Source organism: Ostrinia furnacalis, unplaced genomic scaffold (genome assembly GCF_004193835.3).
Source record: "Ostrinia furnacalis isolate ACB-3 unplaced genomic scaffold, ASM419383v2 OfSCF3961, whole genome shotgun sequence".
Taxonomy (NCBI): domain Eukaryota; kingdom Metazoa; phylum Arthropoda; class Insecta; order Lepidoptera; family Crambidae; genus Ostrinia; species Ostrinia furnacalis.
The window spans coordinates 413,009-434,428 of record NW_021134200.1 but is presented as its reverse complement, the minus strand read 5'-3'; positions in this window follow the sequence as shown (position 1 = coordinate 434,428).

Genomic DNA, 21,420 nt, shown 5'->3' with positions numbered 1-21,420 from the left:
TGACAGTAATTTGAAGTCAGAACAAGGTTTCCATTTTGTACTAGGCTGGAAGGGTCTGATTCTGAAAACGGATGTTTCTTCTGTCATTAGAAGGCAATGTAGATTCTAGGTACAAATATTTTTTCCTGTCATGAGTAGAAAAAATACTTCGTTTCTAAGTTGTAAGGAAAACCTACTATATTAATTTAAGCTTTACCTAGGTCATGGCTAGATTTGTAGGGAAAGAAAATGTAACTATACAAATAAGATAATTTAAAATAGTTGCTGAGTATCTTAGTAAATAAAATAAAACATAAGACTTTAATATTATAGTTGCCATTTGTGTGTGTTGTACTTTATACCTACTATGTCTTGGATCTTGGATTGAAAATCTTATCTTTTTACTTTCGATAACTAAACGATCGAAATGATTGTAATTTTTTAACGAATACTGAATTATGTTTAGATCAAAATACATAATAGTTTTGGTAGGTAAAATAATTAATTTTTAATTAGTTCTACAAATTCTCGTTTCAGAATAGTTCCCTGTGTCTCTAACGTTCTACAATCCCGATGGCAATAACGGGGGACACGGGCAATTAAAGTTCAAAACGCGACGCTCTACTGCCCCCTGGTGGAGAGCTACGAAACAGTAGAGTATTTTTAATTAAATACCTACATAATTGTTATCGCAAGTACGAACTTTGTTACTCCTGCCAAAATTTTTACGGCAACAAAACACAGTTTCAAGTTAGCAAATTAATGTTGCTTTGCTGTTTCGCCCAGTCATTATAATTTGATTAATAAAAACTGTAGACTTTATAAAACTGTAGTATCTTATAAAGTTATTACAACTGATATTTTGTAGCAAAAATGTATTGTCTGACGTGGTACCGACTTTGACGGTAACTAAAACGATAACCGGTGATTTTTGTATGAAATTTGACAGATTTTTGACGTTTGTTACAGTCAAAGTAAGATGGCGCAACCCAGCCTAAGTAGGTACGAGTACAAACAAAAGCTACAGTTTATTCTATCAGTAGTTACAGTACATTATTATTCCGTGATGTAACGAGTCCTAAAGTTAGTAATGTGTCTTAGTATGTAAGTTCTTTTTTACCTACTGTTACAAACAATAGGCTGACTATTTGATATTTTCAGACATAAAACAGTTTCTGAATTTCAATGGCTCGACGACCAAAATAACTAACGTCCGTATTCACTAACGATACTTGCTTAAGTGAAGCAGCAAATCGAACGCACAGCGTTAAATAGTGCTCTGTGATTGGTTCGTGTGTCACCCTATGCGTCCACGCGCACTGTGAGACCTCATAGTAATGTTTGTGAATACAGGCGTAACCGTTGTTTGTTAACTAAGTATTTAGCAACTCTATCCCTTCGTAGTTGAAGTTTTGTCCATTTCTGTGTAATTTAAGCACTGGCGGTTCAACTAGCAAGCTAGGAGCACTAAAGCGGTTTCAACTCTGTGCACTTGTTTATTACTTCAATTCATGTACAGTCAGCATACAAAATATTTATTTTGCAGTCTATCATCATCACCATCTCAGCCATAGGACGTCCACTGCTGAACATAGGCCTCCCCAATGCTATCCACCTTGACTCCATCATACTTAGTTGGTTCTGATTTTTCAATCGTCAGATAAGTATGTTTTGTTAAGTAAAGAATGGAACTTGTCATTTTGACTTATTTCTCATATTGAACCTGTCAATATGCCAAACTTATTCTTCAGTTAAAAGTTATCTGTTAGTAGATAGAGGAAGAAAGCCGTTTTTAGGTGACTTGGAAGTCTCTGGTGCAATAATAAAAAATAAGTAATCTTTGTCCAAGAGTTTTTTTTAGTTTTGATTCCACCACGACCTGAAACTTATGTAATGTGGAATAAATAAAAGAAAAGAAAAGCATGTTTTTTTAATAGTATTAATGTAAAAATTCGTGATTTTTTTGCAGACCGTACTCTGTTACAGTTTATGGTTCAATTTTCTAAAGAGGAGGACGGACGGACAAATTAGTGTACACTATAGTATTTAATAGAGAATCAGTTTTTCACTCACTTTTGTATGATGACGCCGCTTTGACTAATTTTGCTTTTATAATAAAGCTGAGCTAAATAAAAACGAGTCTTTTGTTATTAGCCATTTCTAGGGATATGAAAATTCATAGAATAGAAAAGAATAATACTGGTGCATCAGGCATTCAGGGGATCTAGTAAATTTCATTTAATTAAGCTAGAACTTAGTTACCTACCCATTATTATAGGAGCCAGAGAATTAATTATTTTTGCAAAATAGCAGCACCATATTCATTAATTACTATTCCCACCTCTCGTTCCCACCCTCCACCCACCGCTGCAACTCCTGTGTAGCCAGGACATACAGCTAGACCACCAATAAAACCCAACCAGTCAAGGTCAAGTTTGTCCCTGAGGAAAGTTATACTATCATTGGACCCGCAATTAAATTAATCAGAAGAACATAAGAGTTCGAAGTTAAAGTTAAACTCTACCTCCCTAGTACTAGTAGGCAATTGGCAATAATGTCTACAAAACGTCTCATATATCGTCAGAAACGCAATACACTTGAAGCCAAATAAAACGGGCATATAAAATTCCGCTGTCACTGTCAATGTCAAATCAAAAGGCACGTTAACGCAAGAACGCAATATAATAGACTGGAGCGTGTATTGTGTGACGTGCCAGTTGCATTTTCGGGGACAGGGTTGCGAGAAATGAAACAAAAACGAAATAGGTTCGTTTTTATTTCGTTAATAGAATTATTTTTACCTTACTCTTTTTCTTAAGTGCTGTAACCTAAACCTTGAGTCTTCTGTAACAAACATGCAACTAATTATAATAATCATGCATGAGAGAGTCAATTTCCTTCAATATTAAAATTAACTTTCCTATGTAGTTTTGTAAGTAATTACTTATTTAATCCGTTTCTTTTGGTTATTTAACACGTTCTCAGTCCTGTATGTTCCAATGTCATTCCGTCCTTTGTTTTTATTAGTCAGTGAGCCCATAATGGGGTCATTGGATAATGGAAAATCCAAAAGAATTATAAGGGTGGTGAAATCGTTTGTATAGGGACTGTTATTTAACGGACTGTTAATTTTTTTAACTCTAATTTCAATAAATGTAACATTTTAATGTATTTGATAAAATCTGAATATGTATAACTCAAAGTTGACTGACTGACTGACATAGTGATCTATCAACGCACAGCCCAAACCACTGGACGGATCAGGGTGAAATTGGCATGCAGGTAGATACTATGACGTAGGCATCCGCTAAGAAAGGATTTTACGAAACTCCACCCTTAAGTAGGTAAAACGGGATCCACGCGTACGAAGTCGCGGGCGGCCGCTAGTATAACATAAGTTTATCTTTTGCTTAAGCTGACAGCCTATCTTGTTTGCAATAAAAGAAATTCTCATGTAAAACTCATAGTTCAAATTAATAAAAAGGCAAATATAGTTCAGTGTGCGTAAAAATACATAAAAGTAAATTGTTTTTGAACTTTTTTGTTAGCCTAAAATTTATTAAAATACCTGCATTCGCATTACGGCTGATTGAGATAATTAGTAAAACTGTTGTCACTTCACTAATCAAGTTCGGTATTAAGTCTCCACTGCAAAACAACGATCCTGTAAAGAATTTTTAAATACTTAACCTAGACATAAAGTAAATAATAAATCTGTAAAAAGAACAAGCATTTTTATTTCTAATCTAAGACCTTCAGAATTTCTCTTACTCTCCTCAGATTTTAATTAAATAAAAGCACTAAGTGCCTGTAAAGAAATCTGAAACTTAAAAGCAGCCAATTTGTTTCCACGAAAGATTTTTAAAATGCTAATAAAAGTGAAGGAACAAAAAATAAGCAAAACAAGCTGAGAGAAGGAAATCTGCTCTTGACGTCTATTGTACGTGTGTGCAGTTGGTGGCAGGGAAATTGGCCCCTGGGAAAATAAAAAGAAATTGTTATTTTTGCAAACCCTCACCCTGCGCACTTCCTAGTCGCTATCACTCACTCCTACCTACCACTACTGACTGGGTACTACTAACTACTAGTGAATGAAACACCGTATTGTGTATAGTTTAATGAATTTAAGCTTTAGCTAGCTATAGCTATTCCTCTTATTAATAAATAGTTACACACGCATTGAACAGTCGTTTTAAAATCATTGTTTAATCAAAGTGACTTTTATTAGAAAAGCTGGGCTGCACCATCTTACTTTAACTTTGACAACGTTAAAAATCTGTTAAAACTCCATACCAAAAACATCGGTTATCGTCAAAGTTACGGTCAAAGATAGGTGGTGCAACTCAGCATAAGGGGGTTATTTTTCAAACAGTACAATTTCGTTACAACGATAAATGCTCGTTCTCATGGTAATCCAGTTTTACGGAATTCAGTAATGCAGGATACCGCAAAACTGGTGTAAACACAAAATATGCGTTTCAATTTGAAATTAAAAATTCGGGTTTTGCGAGACATTGTGATGTTCATGTGAACGTTTAATATGAAAACATGTGTACTACTAAACGGGATTCTAGAAAAACAGTTCCTGCATAAAACGGGATGCCTGCATGGAAACAAGCCTATAATTATTTTTCTCTGTATTTGTTTCAAACGGTGCAATTTTGTTACAACGGTAACTTTCCTCGGCCAGTAGTGTAAATGCCTTGTCATTTGCCGATGGAAATAAAAGAGTTGGATGTAAACGATGTGTCCTATCGTTATTTTTGTGCTGTGGCTTTGCTTGTTTTTGTCATAAAAGAAGAAGGGAAGAAGAAAAACATTTTATTAATACTGTGGCCAAAAGAAATAAGGAACTTTTTGGCTTGTGAAGAAGCATTCGTGGTAATTTGGTCTTAAAATAGTGTTGCAGGTGTTTTAATTTGGAATTACTGATTAAATGTACATTTTAGTACCAATTTCATGTAGTTTATTTATAAGGTAATCAATCACAGAGTTTTATTTATTGATGTGACGTCATCCATACGCTTTGGTATGTAGGTACCTACTTATTTCATTTTAGTTCATAACTTAGTGCACATAGAAAGTTAGGGATTTATTATGTGGTTAAGGCATTTTATCATAGGAAAAAATATTTAATAAACATCTAAAATGCATATAAATAAATACTAGAAAAATGATATTTCAAATTTAAGTTAAATTAAACTACAGGTTAAACTCCAGATTCTTTTAAAGTGTTTTTTAAGGGTAAAGCCGATCCCTTTTATTTTAAGAGTCAAAGTATTATAATTGTAGGTACACATTAATCAGAGTAATAAATTAACTTCATGAATGAACAGAGAGTATTGAGTAGCGTCCTGCGTTCCCACATCATTGCCCAATACAATTAACAATAGGAAACAATAGTTATGTCACCGGAAAATAACAAGACTCGTAAGTTGATCAATTTTCTAGGTAGTTGATCAACTCTCGGAAAATAATAAACGGCAGTTGAAATGTACTATTTAACGCATTGAATTTTAGCTAATTGGTCAACTTACGGTACCTAGCCGTAATTTAATAATTAACTATATTGCTACAAGTGAAATCATCCACAAATGGACCAATCGTTGCCCAGTGTACTATTTGACGGTACACTATTATCCGTCACTTAATACATTTTTCTCTGATTGGTCGACAGCATTACATAATTATAAGCATTTAAACTCTGATTTTTAATTCGACGGAATTTTGACATTTCAGAAGTGTTGCCAGCATTGAAACATTCCCACTAAGGATGGAGAGCATTTTCACAAATTAAAAAATAATCCTTTCTTGAATTTAAGGTTTCACTTAAAAAACTAAGGCTTAAAAATGTACTGATCATTTCAAAATGGTTATTTGAATTTTTATTATCATATTTTAGAAGTTACAAAAAAAATTGGGAAATTATTTTTCTTTTACTGGACTCCCTGGCCAATAATTCATGGGTTACAAACCNTAACGTACAATAATAATACCTTGTTTAAAGTAGGTACCTACTTGTTTTGTAAGAGGCATCACTGCTTCGCAATATTTCATCCCTTATCAACAAAATGGGGGTGAAAAACGGGGGTGAAAAGTGTTCGATAATCTGTCGTCAATGAACGGTGTGTATTATACGTAGAGTAAGGGTGAGGATAAAATGATAAGATGGACGGATGAAGTAATCATCAATGTAATTTAAATATTTATACATATGTATGTTTTGTAGTTTATAATTATAATATTAGTGATCTTTCAATATAAATGGACTGACGATGGCATATGGACCGACGTCCTGATAAAGGTAGCAGGAAGGCGCTGGATGCAGGCCGCTACCAACCGTGCGATGTGGAAGTCATTGGGGGAGGCCTATGTTCAGCAATGGACGTCCTGTGGCTGAAATGATGATGATGATGATAAGACCATGCACATGAAGGCATCTTTTAGTGATTAGTTGTACTTAATAGGTGTTATTATTTTGCAACATAATTCAAATAATTCAATTTTGACCAGTATTTTGGCACTTTATGAACGTCAAAAATAATAATAAAATAAAATGTAAAGCTTGATGAGCCCTGGTGCTGTCGACTTCAACTTCACATTAGGCACATTTCACTCATCATTACAAGCTTGATTTGCCGTCATCTACAATGAGATACTTAAAAGAATTTGTATTCTTCTCTATTCCACGCGGTCTCGTGCTAGATGGGCGTCTTAAAGGCCACCTTCTATCAACGGGAGCGCGTGGTAAGTAACTTGCTTCTGAATGTATGTAACTTCCTACTTTTTTATATTTTTTTATATTTTTAAACCGGCAGACAGTGGTGACTGAGTTTGTTGCGGCGCTTCTTCTCAGCACTTGCCAAATGTTTGTCTCGAAGCGCTGGTAGGGCAAAAAAAGAATGAGACATGTATAGGCTCCTTAAGAGCATTTGACGATTTGCAAGAACAAATTTAATTAGTCTAAACAAATAAAGATAATTTTGATTTTGATTTTTGATTTTGATTTTTATCATTTAATGGTTTCCGCTATCGCATTTCTAACGCCTCTATGACACCTCCGCTATTCGTTCAGCCACCGGTAAAACAAGAGGCCCTATTGTCAAGTCTTCTATCTAGAGATATGGCTCGACAACTTTAAAACTCACCCCACCCAACCTAAAAACGCCCTTAAACTTTACCCATTAGAGTGTATTCCTTGTGCACCTGAAAACATGGTCCTTAGATAGGCACCTGCAAAGTTATGGATTCAACTGGCTGTTGGTAAAATCGTTTTTATTTCCACGTGTTAAGGTTGAAGTGATGGAAAATATAGCTTGGTGATTCGGCTCAGACACGATGGTTATGCACTCAATGTACCCTTTATCTTAGATTAAAAAAGGGGGGACTTCCACTTCATAGATACTACGTTAGAACAGGTAGGAGGTTACTGAACCGTACGTTTTCACACAGGACAATTTCATAGAAGCTTTTTTTAGATGATTGAGCTGGGAGTGATTCGTTTTTTTGATAACAGATGGGGTTAAACGAGTGTGCGCGTTCAAGCGTAAACTTTTGTAGAAAGTTGATTCGTCTCTTTGATTGAGTTTAAAGACAGACCCGTTTAATGATGTTGGACTATACTAGACTGAAGAATAGATTTAGGTCTGCAATTGGTCTAAATATTGAAATACAGCATCACTATCAAGCACGATTTAGAAAAAGGATTTGGTTAAACTGGACTGAGCTTAGAAAAACTAGTTAGATTTTAGATTGCCTACAGGTTATTCAAGCATGTTTTGACTCTGTGTTTGAGAGAGTTTTCATTTTGGATTCTAATAAATCAGAATACCTACTTATTTTAAAACATTTTTTATCGGTTATTTTACCCAACCTGCCACACCTCTACCGTGCGCCCGTCAGCCTCCAGAGCGAACGGTAAACGCTGGATTTTTCATTCCGATAATGGAATGAGCGACAAAAGTTTTCATAAACGAGCGAGAAATGTGTTCTGATAAGAATTACAGCGTTTGTAACAATGCTATTGTGTCTTTGTAAGAAAACATAAATTTTCAATTTACTTGCTTTATTCCTTACATTAGGTATAACATTATTTTGGGTCCGTGGCCGAGTCCCCCAGTATTTGACGCACCCGTGGTGGACGCCCCCGATTGAAATAAATTTAATGTCATATTTTTTTCGGCTTTTGCACTAAGTACAGTCAACGAAAAAAGTTTCACAAGCTAATTATTATACTAAACTATGCATGTTTGACGCTATTTATGCAATCTGGGAGCAAAATTTAAACCCAAAACCAGCAGTAGTAAGAAACAAAAGACTTTTGTAGGAATTATTTTCATTTCATTAGATTCATTTTTGTGTTTAATTCTACTGGCCTAATAAATATTTATTCGTTTATAAACATTTTTGTGCCTGACTGTACATTTGATTAAAAATTGCTTCAAATCGAATTTAACTGACCGGGGGCGTCGACCACGGGTGCGTCGAAAACTGGGGGACTCGGCCACGGACCCATTATTTTAACCGGCTTAATACCTACTTCATCATTTCAGCCATAGGACGTCTACTGAGCTTAGGCCTCTAAAAATGATTTCCATTATGACCGGTTAGTAGCGGCCTGCATCCAGCGCCTTCCTGCTACCCTTAAGAGGTCGTCGGTCCACCTTGTACCCACTTATACATTTTTAATTTTCTTGCTTCATTCATTAAATTAGGTATCACATTATCAGAACTGGCTCTGTGGTCACGTGGTATAGCTGCCTATTTCAGACCTATCCCGGGTTTGATCTCCAGTCGCATAATTTCCGCTCTTTTTGATAGGTGATAGGTAGGGCTTGTTTTATATCTGCCTAACTATCACCATTTTAAGTAAGTAATAATTAAGATGCAGGTCAAGAGATTTCCCGTTATTTTGGGTAAAATGATTGACCTAAGAAGAAGAAATCCAAGCATAACTTCAAACTCCTCGTATGTTCTTCTGATTAATTTAGTTGCGGGTCCAATGACAGTTAACTTTCCTTCGGGACAAACTTGACCTTCACTGGTTTGGTTTTTATCGGCGGTCAAGCTGTAGACCCTGGCTACACAGGAGTTAAGTTGGGAACAAGAGGTGGGAATAGTCCCGTTGATATAAAAGATATGATCAACATTATGAGGTCTATGTTTGGGTACTTTACTATAATAAATTGAACCTGTTAGCTTACAACAAATTTTGGCACTGTGCCATAATATTAGGTACTCCTAAGGTCCCACATATTGTTTAGTAACAAGTCCATTGATAGCAGAATTACTTTGGGAACAAAGGCTAGGGCAAAGTTTTCCAAACTTTTGACTTGTGATTTAACATTTCATTAAAGATGTGTCATTTACTAAGGCTGGGTTGCACCATCTTACTTTAACTTTGACAAACGTCAAAAATTTGACAAGCTCCATACAAAAAACGCCGGTTATCGTTATAGTTACGGTCAAAGTTAGGTGGTGCAACTTAGCCTAAGACTCTACTAAGATCCTAGTACGTTACGCGGACTTCTTAATTATGAGAATTTGAAGCAACTAACGCTCTTTTATTTCATCTCTATAATATCTACGTTTTAGAAAATAAATAAAAATGCCAATCTTGACGCTTCTTTCCCGCCAAGAAGTCGTACGAATCTGGGTCCGAGATTTTTCTTCACGTTGACTTGTAAACAAACGATAGGGTTAAGTGGGTTGAAAGTTATAGGGTTTTGGGTCAGTATTTCCCACATTTTTACTTCACAACACCGTACTACAAAACAGACTTTGAGACTGTACGACTCTACCTGACGACACCCCTTAGATTTGGAGAACTTTCTCTGCAACAGATAGATCGTGCTTTTGTTGTTACTTCTATTTTTTGTCACGGTACAAGTTTATGTTAGTACTCTCAGCACTTGCTGAAAGTTTATTTCTAATTTCCTAGCTAGAAATAAGGCAAAACGAATATGAGACACGTAGAGAGTCAAAGAGCAATATTTCACATATTATTTTCAGACTTTATTTTTAAATACTAACACTTTTTTTGCAATATTGATTTTTTCATCATCTCTGCCATATGACGTCCACACGGTCCACTGCTGTACATATTAGGCCCCCCCAAATGCTTTCCATGTTACCCGGTTGGTAGCGGCTTGCGTTCAGCGCTTTCCTGCTACCTTTATGATGTCGTCGGTCCACCTTGTGGGTGGACGTCTCATTGTTTTTTTAAAGCAACGAAAATGTCTAGTTTGATATGGCGTTGTAACTACCAAAATCCTGTAACCAAAGAAAATGGTTTTGACATTAGCGTGCCCTATGACCCCATATAAGTAATAAGTTTTAGCACCGATGTCTTCGCCTAAAGCGCCAGGACAATGTAAATTTATTGTTCAAGCAACCGTCTGCATTGTTCCTAAGCCTCGTTGTAAACTTCACGAGGGTCTGAACAGTAATGCTTTAAATACATAAATAAATAATCGGTACTTGTAACTCGATGGAAGCGTTTGGTCCCGAATAATTGTTAAATTTGATTGTACTAAGTTCTAAAGTAAAGGGACTTAAGATTTGAGCCTTAATTTGGCAATGTGATTCGTATTGTTTATACAGGGCGTAGGGTTAGTTTCTGAAAGAAAATTTGAGTGAGGTGATTGAGAAATCATTGGGCAGAAGACTACTACAGAAGATGGGGTATGGGAGAACGGATATTTCAACGGTTAAGTTAAAGTTATTGATCCTTGTATTAAAAAATAAGTTCGGAAATTCTTTGGGACGTAACATCTGATTCTAATATACCACATTCTGCAATATAATTTTCATTTACGTCAAATACCTACTTTAGTTCTCAGTTGGTGTGCTTATCACTTCACAGTGAGATTCAAACCTGCATCGCCTAACCATCTTATGCGATTTCCTAGCACAAGCACCTGCCAAGTGTTATGTCTTAAATATTTCAATGCTGTAAAAACTAATATTTTTTTACGACTGAAAAAGCTGAAGAAAGACTCCAATTATATTATTGAAAGGTAACCATTCAAGTGAAACTCATACATACATTTCACCTGATGTACCTGATATTTGATGAATTCTGGTTAATGTCTCTACATTCGGAGCTTAAAAGTTACGACACCTACTAGATCACATAGTAAAAGTTTTCCATAACACTCTTCTTGAAAATTAAGCTCACGCATGAAAAGTAACCTTTAATAGCCCTGTATCGTCGACTTAGAGTGAAAACCTCGGGAATGCATTTTTTCCCATAGGTATTTATGCATTTTATACATTTCGGTCAATCTTACAGAATATAACAGGCCATATAACAGTTCTGAATATAAAAGCAGATTAACAATATAAATTAACAAAAAAAAAAACATAAAAGACGCCGTACAAAAATTGTACAGCACTTAGTTTAATCTTTCTCCTCAAAATCTAACTAGCCAAAATCGGTCGAATGCACCGTCCTTAACGAGTGTAACCAGTTATGAAATCATGCGCTGAAAAGGGAAAACCGGGATAAAATGGGGAAACAAGGTAAATACAATTTCGTATTACATCGGATTTACCTGCAGGAGCCGGTCGCAGTGTTACCATACGGAAATGGCGTATTTTACCCTTGACGTAGTTTTTTTGTAGAGAGTAATAATATTTTTTGCCCTACCTATGTATAGATCGGAAACGTGGCCTCTCACTAATAGGCCTTATACAGAAGCTCAAAGTTGCACAGCGTGCTATGGAGAGGGCTATGCTTGGTGTTTCTTTGCGAGATCGAATCAGAAATGAGAAAATCCGTAAACGAACTAAAGTCGCTGACATAGCCCGACGGATTAGCAAGCTGAAGTGGCAATGGGCAGGGCACATAGTACGCAGACTGACATCCGATGGGGCAGCAAGGTTCTGGAATGGAGGCCGCGTATAGGAAAGCGCAGCGTAGGACGTCTACCCACCCACAAGGTGGACCGACGACCTCACAAAGGTAGCAGGAAGGCGCTGGATGCAGGCCGCCACCAACCGGCCATTGTTGATATAACTTTACTGGAAAATAAAGTACAACGATAATTGTTTATAGTTTGGTCAGCTGTATCAAACTGTCTCACAAAAAATTTTAGAATTATACCAGGTGCTCATTTGCCCACCAACGTTTTTCAGGTTTTTAGAACTACCCAATTTTACATTATACGAGTAGTACAAAGCTCGTACTTTTTTAAGGTTTTTAGAACTACCACTTTTGCATTATACGAGTACAAAGCTCGTGCCGTGGCAAACTTAATAAGTACTAGGAAGCTTACACGTAACTTTGGTTAAGAACTCACGGTGTACCGTTAAAGTAGACAGTTGAAGTCTTCTCAGATTGTACACTACTTAGGGCTTTTTTCCTCGGAGACATCCCGTTTTGCAGGGTCCCGTTTAGATAATGTGTTTTAAAACTAAAAATTCACACATTAACATACATCCCGTTTCCAGTGCCAAACAAAAACTAATTCGTTTGAATTGGGAATTCGGTTTTGTCATTGATATACTGGACTATGTATTTTAAAACTGGATCCAGATTACAAGTATTGTTTATTAGAAGTGTGTCCTCTAACAGCTTCCTGCATATAGATCGTTTCATCCACGAAGACGCGCCCTACCAATTTTTGGTCGAGGGAAGTGCGGGGTGCGGAGAGTTTGATCCGAGCAATCCGAGCGTCATTATTGTAGTTTGCGTGTGCACTCATGGATGATTTTGCGTGTATCAAATTCAATAACACTCAAACATTGTGGGGCGCGTCTTCGTGGATGAAACGATCTATACAATGGGATACTGTCATGTGACCACAAGCCTAGTTTTGCGGGATCCAGTTATGCATCATTTCGTAAAACTGGATTATCGTAAAACTGGATTATCCTAAACTGGATTGTAAACCTAGGTTAAATCCTGTACTACAGAGAAAGTATCGATTATTATTATTTTTACTTTATTGTTTTCAAAACAGTGTCAAGTTTCAGGCCAATCAGATATCGCCTCCGAAGGCAATGGAGTTGAATAAAACATAACAGAGGATGACCTAAGACGGCGCCTGAGGCTTGTAATTTGATATTGTGGGATTCGTGGTGTTATTGTTTTCTATCTTTACTGTATTTATATCTTTATACAAAATTTTCATTTCGGAATTTTAGTGGTGGCAACTTCCTTTCAAAGTGGAAGCCACCAAAACGGTTTTATTTTAAAACGCTCTTTAATCCTCACCAAAAAACAACTACAGTTTTAAAGAACAGTTTTATGTTTTTTTTAAAGATTAATAGCAATTTGTATTGCCCAAATTACTAATAGTCCCGTTAGCCCCGAGCTTGTGTTACGATACATAATATTATAGTCGAGCGGCGGTAGGATTCGAACCCGCGGTCCTCGGATCTCGGTCGGCCCCACTCCGACCCCTTCACCGTTCGGCTATCGTGGCTATAAATGATTATGTTACTTATGTTGCATGATATAAACACCCTGGATTTCTTCAGTATAGTAAATTTTCAGGAAAGAGTACTTCATGAATATGAACGAATTTTTTTATGTGCTCATGCTTAGAGAAAACTGAAGTTAATTTAAAGTTAATCCATAAAAGTCTAGTAGAACATTTCATTGTAAGTAGTGCATAAATAATATTTCAAAGTTCCTGACGCAAACTACGACAATAATTGAATAATCACGAACTTAGTCTGAATTCACGAAGTCTAAGTTTTTGGTGCAAGTGAAAAGAGACGATAATTTTGGAGTAGCTAAATGGCGGAAAAATTTACCGAAGGGTTAATAGACTTAGAGGTTGAGTTCCTAGTTAGAACACAGAACGTGGAAACGAAATTACTTACCTACCACTTCATCAAAATGTAACTCAAATGCCAGAGCTACAGAGGGAAAATCTGAATATCTGTAAGGAATATTACTGAGTGACACAAACGAGTAATGTATACTGTGTGCTTACCATGAGTTTACGTTAAGTGTGCTCGCTAGCGACTGCGTAAAAAAATGACATTAAAATGTATGACATAGTGGCTACTTTCAAGAAATAAAATCTTCATAGATTTTTTAGACGTACTCGCCAGCGAGCGCACCTAACGTAAACTCATGGTAAGCACACTGGACTATTCCTGCTTTGAACTACTATGTATTCTTCTGATTAATTTCGTTGCGGGTCAAAGGGTAATTTGACTCTCCCGGGACAGACTTGGCCTTTACTGGTTGGGTTTTTATTAGCGGTCAAGCTGAAGATCCTGAGTAAATAGGAGTTGCAGCGGTAAAAACGGGCGGGAATGGTCCCGGTTTTAAGTTTACAGTACAGACCAAACCCAGAAGTCCCGCTAAAAACAATCTGCTACGAGTCTGATTTCATTATCATCATCATCATCATCATCATCATCATCATCTCAGCAATAGGACGTCCACTGCTGAACATAGGCCTCCCCCAATGCTTTCCATGTTACCCGGTTGGTAGCGGCCTGCGTCCAGCGCTTTCCTGCTACCTTTATGATGTCGTCGGTCCACCTTGTGGGTGGACGTCCCACGCTGCGTTTTCCGGTACGCGGCCTCCACTCCAGAACCTTGCTGCCCTGCCTTGTTAAGTTTACTGAGGAAACCCGCTTGGAAGCAGTGGTACAGACCAAACCCAGAAGTCCCGCTAAAACAATCTGCTACGAGCCTGATTTATGCAACTCTTAAAGGAGTCCGCCAAGTCCGAGACTCCGTGTGGCCGAAAGTTTTATTCCTCGGGACGAAGATATAAATCATTCCCAGCTAGTTCTGGACCTTGCTGTTTTAAAATGTTGCTCGTCTCTTAGATGCTTTGGAGGACAAAGGACTTCTCTTTTGGAAAGGATTTTGGTTTTTTGTGTCCTTTTTGCACTTCTATGTTGTAATTCCTAGAGTTTTAGGAGACTTTATAAGAGGCTTCTGGTTATGTGTTTACTTTTTATGATGTCCTATCATATAAGTTTCCTTATCCTTTTTAGGACTTTCCAAAATACTTCAATTATCAGGTTTACCAATTTCTATCTATCCACTTAGATGCGCTACACTAACCATGAAAGTATAAAATAAAAAAGGAGGTATTTTTTACTACCCTGTGGGCATTAAGACTAGAGATGAAACGGATATCCGGCAACTATCCGGTAGGCCGGATATCCGGCCTGAATTTACTATCCGGCCGGATACCGGATAGTAACTCACTATCCGGCCGGATACCGGATATTAAAAAACTACGACAATTTCCTATTAATAAAATGAAATACATTAATCTTTGAGGTAAATATAAATAAAATGGCTTATAATAATGGCGGCTTTTATTTAAAGTCCAAAAAGTTACAAAAAAGCCATATTAAGACCTTTCAAAAAATTAATTTCTTTTTCTGGGCTATTCACTCTAATGACGAATACATAAATAGTAAATATCTGTTAAGTCGAAATATTCCCAAATAAAATAGGTGATTTTTTTTTACTGATGGTCTGATGTCATGCATGATGCAGTTCAGTCAGATTAGGCAGCAAGTAAACTAATTTAATTTTCGCTATTCAAGCACACACTCACGATGGCAACCGAAATCGCTCGAATTGATCTGCCCCCTAGACAAGTGGCAATATCTGACATTCTATTCGGACTGATTCGATTTTCGAAAAGTGTGACTAGTCTAGTTTACTAATAGACCCACTGATCGCGTTCGAAGCACTTGTGCGGCGCTAAACCCGTCACGACATGCAACGAGACAATGGGCCAACTATCCGGCCGCCGGATATCCGGCTATCCGGCCTAGCAGCTGGCCGGATATCCGGTATCCGGTATCCGGCCAAACAACTATCCGTTTCATCTCTAATTAAGACTCATAACATGCTGAGACTGATTCGCAAATAGATGGTACAGTCAGCGTCAAATAGTTTGGGACATCTAAAGTAGCAAAAAAGTTCGCAATACGTCTTTGTTGCAATGAGGGCTATCGTTTTAGCGCTCACCAGTTGGCGCCACTGTAGAGTAAGGTCCTGTCACTTGCTAGTAGCAAAGACAGTGGCGCCAACTGGTGAGCGCGAAAGTGGTAGGAGGACTATCACATTTGCACTCATCAAGATGGCGCCACTGTAAAGTAAGGTCCTGTCAATCGCCAGGGGTGCCAACTGTTCAGTATAAAAACGATAGCCCTCATTGGAATAAGGTTGTGTTGTCAACTTTTTGGTCACTTAGGGTGTCACGATCTGTTTGACGCTGAACATTTATGTGTGAACAGAATCATAACAAAATGGACATACTGTATATTGTCCATTTCCAAGGTGTAATTTGTTTCTTTACCCTCAAGAAAAGGTAAAACCAACATAGTTTACTATTGATAATACTTAAGATATGGATTGCTTTCTCCGTGGTGTGGTGTAGATTCATTTATTTTATACATCCACGGTCCCAACTCTAAGTAGAGTTCCCCGGCCCTTTGGCAAGTTCGCAGCTTTTTGCCGGAAAGTTGAAATTTGTGGGAATGGTAATTTGGGAGGGAATAAATATGAGTTTAGTTGGTTATTGTTTTGCGCTTTTATAGTTTGGAGTTGTAGCGAACTGCGGAAATTTCTGATATTTAATGTTGGTTATGCTAATGTGATTTTATAGTGTATATGGACATATGGGCAGTTGTGAATTATTAAAATGATATTAATGAATCTGTTTTCGGTTGTTTGTGAATATTTAAATAGGTAATTTTGTGTAGGTTTACTGATTACAGCCACTGATATGAACAACCACTGAGCACGTTTCATACTCTAAGGCTGAGTTGCACCACCTAACTTTGACCGTAACTTTAAAGATAACCGGTGTTGTTTGTAATTAGCTAGTAATAATAACCTATTGTAAATTAAACAAAGGTAAAGAAGATAAGGACTAGGAATATTGAATTAAATACACACTACATGTCAGAGCACGAAAGACGTGAGTGCCTATTGACAATATGAAAGTAGTATCTTTTATGCGACATGCGTCTATAACTCCTTCAATTGCTGCTGCTGGGTCAAACTCCATACAAAAAACACCGGTTATCGTTATAGTTACGGTCAAAGTTAGAACCCAGTATACATTAAAACGCTGGTATTCTGCGGAAGCCATTGTGGCAGAGAGCGTCCAATGACTTCTTTTATTTGGCATTATGATGTCAAATTCCTATAAATTCTGTTTGAAAATGGCCTGTTAGTTTAATTAGAGCAAGCATAATATGTACGTGTATGTATGGTAGGCTAGACCGACGATATTAGTGAAGAAGCGAGCTTGTTGGCTAATTCTCTACGTTGGCACCAGATGGCGTTGCAAGGCGGCCATTACTGTATGTCATCTGGGAACGGCGTAGTGGGGAGCTGGCGGTTTGTCGATATCGATATAAATTATGTAATGTCTAAAAATTATCAAAGTAACTTTAAATTGCCATAGTGAACCCAATAAAATGCGATACTCGTACGTATGTATTGATGTGGACCGATAATAAGGGGCTCAGCAGACATGCTACTTTTAGCAACAGCGATCGGTGATTTTGCGATTATATTGATGGATCAAGGCGATTTCGCGACTTCATGCGTTCGGACGCAGTATCGGAATCGCGTGTTTTAGAGACAGTCGTCGCTGCGTCGACTTAAACGCCACGTTTGGCGTTTTAAAGTGTGCGGTCTGAAATTAGTGGTCTCTACATTCAGCTTCTAAAAAGCACCTAAATCGCCCATCCCCGGTGCTAAAAGAAGCATATTTTATGTTCGTCCATTAGTTCGTTTCAGCCAAATGACGTCCACTGCTGGACAAAAGCAAAGCGTGGGCAGGCCTCCCACTAGGTGGACCGACGATCTGGTGAAGGTTGCGGGAAGAACCAGGATACGGGCAACGCAGGTCCGGTCGTTTTGGAAATCCTTGGGGGAGTGTGCTGTAGCTCTAATGTGAATGCATCGATATCGATATATTATTTAGTCGTTGTCCGTCCCTAAAAAACGACTCGTGTCTAAAAGCTATTAGCAGTTCGCGACGGAAGGCACACCTGCGCGCGTCATTTCCCGCCAAGAGATTACTGCAGCCGACTGTACTACCAATTATACGGGAGATCCGATACAGATGTTACTTTTGATGGCTTTCTTAATGGAACTTTATGCTCGACGTATTAGTAATTAACAGTTTTACTCCAGTAAAGAACAAGAAAATAGATTTAGCTCCAGTACCTCTTGACAGATCGAATCACAAATGAGGAGATCCGTAAACGAACTTAAGTCGCTGACATAGCCCGACGGATTATCAAGCTGAAGTAGCAATGGGCAGGGCACATAGTACGCAGAACTGACGGCCGATGGGGCAGCAAGGTTCTGGAATGGAGGCCGTGTACCGGAAAACGCAGCGTGGGCCGCCTACAAGGTGGACCGACAACATCATAAAGGTAGCAGGGAAGCGCTGGACGCAGGCCGCTACCAATCGATCAACATGGAAAGCATTGGGGGAGGCCTATGTTCAGCAGTGGACGTCCTATGGCTGAAGTGATGATGACGATGATGACGTTCCGCTCCGCCTTGGTTGAATGCATTCCTAATGCATGCCTAATGCATTTTCCTCTTAACAAACTTCGAACTTCAGAATTGTTTTGTAAATATTTTATTACTCAAGTGATATGACAAACACTAACAATCTTTAATGCATTTAAAGCAATCCGTAAGTTAAGTAACTGCCCATATAGACCCATAGTCACAGGTGTGTGATACCTCATGCGATATTAACGTCGCTTCTTCTAAGAGGGTGAAAATAGACAAGAAAAAAGCTTAGAAGAAGATTTCATAATGCAATTTATTTCAATACATTATTAACTGTGGGATTAAATGAATAAAATTTGGTTACAGCACTTTAAATTTACTATTTAATTCTAAAAACATTTATTATCAGACAATGCACTCCTAATTTTGATTAGTAACAATTTAATCTTAGCTTTAGTTGAATTTGACACCATTCCGCTATAATTCTAAAGCATAGATATTTTTTAAAAATACACTTTATTCTTACAAACTTTATTAATTTTATATTACCTATAAATTAAGATATTTAGTTGCATTGTAATTAAAAAGTAGTTTAAGTTGACAAAATACTCGTAGTGTCATCACCGGCTAATATTGCCATACAAAATTGATGGGAGAGTCTCGTTTTAACAGTTTTAAAAAGTACGTCAATTGATTAGTAGTGTGAAATACCCTGTTGTGTTGGCAACTAGAAAGTCACTGAAATCAAACAATCGTAATTATCCTGTACAATATTGCGGCTATAATTACTTGTAAGTACATGACTTTAATTTTTTTAATAAATTAATGTCATCAATTTAATATCTTGTGCATATTTTAGCTACTTTCCGCATGTTTATACGATTAAAAAGTATTTCATTTGAGTCAACTGACGTTTCAGATAGCGCCACTAGCTGCCATTTTGGTGGGGGTAGAAGTTGTCATTATACCAAAAAGTATAGTTCGTTGGTCAGTCCTCTCTCGGTCGTTGTAGATGAAGGTTGTGTAGTTGTGTACTGAAGTGATCGTTGTGAAATATTGTGCTGAAAAGTGTTATATGCGTGGGTGTTATTTTACGGACGTGTTGGATTTCAGACCACCTGAAAACAAGTAAGTGATAATGCTTTTTTTCAAATTGCCACATAGGACTCAATCCTTTTTGACAATTGAAAGTTTTGCATGAAATAAATAATGAAATAGGACCGAAGACCTCATAAAAGTAGCACTAAGGCGCTGGGTGCAGGCCGCTACTAACCGGGCGATATGGAAATCATTGGAGGAGTCCTATGTTCAGCAGTGATCCTGTGGCTGAAATTCAATAAAAAAATTGAATTTGAAATGATAATTATTTATGATGAATAAAATATGCTATTATCGAGGAGTTGTAAAAATATTATATTATGCTTCTATAATTTATTCGTTCACTCGCGAAGGTTTAGAACGTAAAAGTTTATACGAAGATGACGAGAGAGTGTTATGGGCCCTAAACTAGGACCATCTGGGACCATTTTGAAGGCTTACATTTATGTAGTAAATACCTCTTAAAGTGGAGTACATAAACGTAAAATTACGTATGTAGGTATGTACATAAAACCATGATCATAAAACATTGTTGATTTCTGACAAGGTGAATTTATTTTTTTATTGGTTGTTCATGAGCTAAAGTAGACAGTATATTAGGCTGGTTTTAGTGTCGCGCTGACCGCTCGCTGATCTTCGGCGCTCACAGTTCAATAAGGGAACTTTCCTGAGTGACGATGATCACTCGGCGCCGACGCTTCATACTATTTGGCTGTCAGCGCTGACGGTCAGCGTGCGTCAGCGTGACTTTAAAACCAGCCTTATGGCTCACCATAAGGATGAGTCTGGATGAGTCCATCTGGATTCATCCAGACTGGGCGAATTGGAGAATTCTCTTGAGTGAGCAGGATGATGAATTTGCCGCGCGAGCAAATTCGCCCAGTCTGGACGCACCATTAGACTCTACATTTTTGTTTCTAATTAGCTTTTATTATAACTACGTAAAATGCTACAATCCAATATTTAGCGTGATGTTTATTTATTTATTTATTTATTTATTTCCACACACATTATCACTATCTTTACAGGTACTTAAAACCTAATGCGATAGCATAACTTAATCTAGGTAGGCTTAATAATAACTTAAAAACTAACCATACAGTATCTATTTACATTTTATAACTAATAATACCCAAAGCCGTCCTTGTGAATTCACTCAGAGAACACGCAAACACGTCCACTTGTTCCGCTATCAAATTAATAGTGCGCAAGGCGCGCGTGAGCGGCGCCTCGGCCAGCAGGTTGGTCCGCGCGCGCGGGAGCGCCAGCAGCCGCGGCGCGCGCCGCCGCTCCGCGTACCGGGCCGGCACACTGAATCGCACATGTCGAAACAGCTCCGCGTTATGCACCCTCCCCCTCAACATTTTGTGGATATAACACACCAACGCGAAGTCTCTCCTGACCCTCAGCTCGCTATACCCAACCATTCCCAGAACAAATAAATTAGGGTATTTCAGCGGATAAAATGGATAGACCCCATACAGCTTCAAGTACAGATACCTAATGAACTTGTTCTGAACCCGTTCCAACATGAGCTTATATTTCGTTTCGTGAGGTGCCCAGATAACCGCATTACACTCCAGCTGACTTCTGACTAAGGCGTTATATAAAGCACAAATCGCGGTGATGTTCGAGAACCCATGCGCTCTGCGCAGTATAAAGCCCATGCTGCGATATGCTTTCTTGCATATACTGTTTATATGTTCACTAAACGAAAGATTGGAAGTCAGCTGCACGCCTAGATCTCTAACCTCTACGACCCTTTGCATAGTTACACCTCCAACCTCATAGTTATGTACTACAAGATTACGCGCCCGTGATAATGTTATAACTGCACATTTGGATGTGTTGAACTGTAGTCG